Genomic DNA, 1,355 nt, shown 5'->3' on the forward strand with positions numbered 1-1,355 from the left:
AAGAATAAGGCTACTGACTAATAGAACCAACATACAGTTGCCAAAGTTAGAAATGTAATATTAGTATTTTTGATCTATTCTAAAGCCAGTATTCCAATTTAACAATTTTCCCCAAAAGTACTTTATATACTTTATAGCATTCTTTTTTTTTAGGTTCCAGTCCAGAATGAAAAGTTACATTTAGCTGGTTATATGTTTTTATTCTCCTTTATTCTGGACTAATTCCTCAGCTTTGGTTTATCTTAAACGATGTTGATACTTTTAAAAAATTAGGCTAGGGATATTTTATAGAATGTCCCTTGATTTGGGTCCATATGATAGTTCATGATTTTTGCTAGAACATGACCTAGGTGACATCGTGTTCATCTTAGGATATTACATTCAAGAGACACAGAATGTCTGTTTGCTCCTTATTGGTGATGATCATTTTGATCACTTGATTAAGGTGTTGTCCATTGATCCACTCCACAGATATTAATTTTTCTTTTGTAATTAACAGCAATTTGTGGGGAGAGATATATATATATTTTTTTAGGCAAGGCAACCCTTGGTTGACTTCACAGATTGCAAGGACCTTGTCAGCTTACAATTCTTTATATTTTATTTTTTTTATGCCTACAGCACCTGGTCTTCCTAGGTGGTCTCCCACCCAAGTACTAACCAGGCCCGACCCTGCTTAGCTTCCGAGATCAGATGGGATCGGGCTTGTTCAGGGTGGCATGGCCGTAGACTGTAGGGAGTTATTTGAGACTCTACTTTCCTGCTAGATTTAGCATCTATTAATAATTTTTGCCTCAATCTGTGTTAACTATGTTATTTACAAAATAGTGATATTTTTAAAATTCTATCATTTCTTTAACATTTATTAGTCAGCATTATACTATAAGAAAGAGTTTTTCCTTCTCTCCCTTTCATTTATTCATTCATCATTAGTACCATCTCATGGGTTCTTAACTTATTCAGTGGATTGTAATTTGCCCGTGTTGCCCAGATTGGGCTAGTGGGAATCCTTTCAATCTTTCTTTTTATTAAGAAATTCATATCTTCAGGCTTTCAATCACCACAATCAAGGGTAGAAGAGTTCTCGTAGTCTAACACATTTTTGTGTTTATTGAACCTGGTTCCTTCCCACCATCTTCAACTCCTGGCAACCATTGATGTGCTAACCATCATCACTACAGTTTTGCCTTTTTCTAGAAGTTCATATAAATAAAAGTGCACAGTATGGAATCTCGGAATTAACTCAACTCACAAGGATTAGAAAGAATACATTGCTGTATTTGCTAACAATTTGTTTAGAATTTTCACATGTATATTTACAGATTGTATTTGAATTTTCTTTCTCAAACTGTCCT

The 1,355-nt window shown here is 34.3% G+C and overlaps 1 non-coding gene across 1 annotated transcript; it reads right to left on the bottom strand.

Annotated features, from left to right (window-relative positions):
• Window positions 1-612: 612 nt before the first annotated feature.
• Window positions 613-731, bottom strand: LOC111740987. The gene has a single exon (XR_002780823.1). It is a non-coding gene; the product is annotated as a 5S ribosomal RNA (ribosomal RNA).
• Window positions 732-1,355: the final 624 nt, after the last annotated feature.

This window comes from Pteropus vampyrus, unplaced genomic scaffold, assembly GCF_000151845.1.
Source record: "Pteropus vampyrus isolate Shadow unplaced genomic scaffold, Pvam_2.0 Scaffold71, whole genome shotgun sequence".
NCBI classification, from domain to species: domain Eukaryota; kingdom Metazoa; phylum Chordata; class Mammalia; order Chiroptera; family Pteropodidae; genus Pteropus; species Pteropus vampyrus.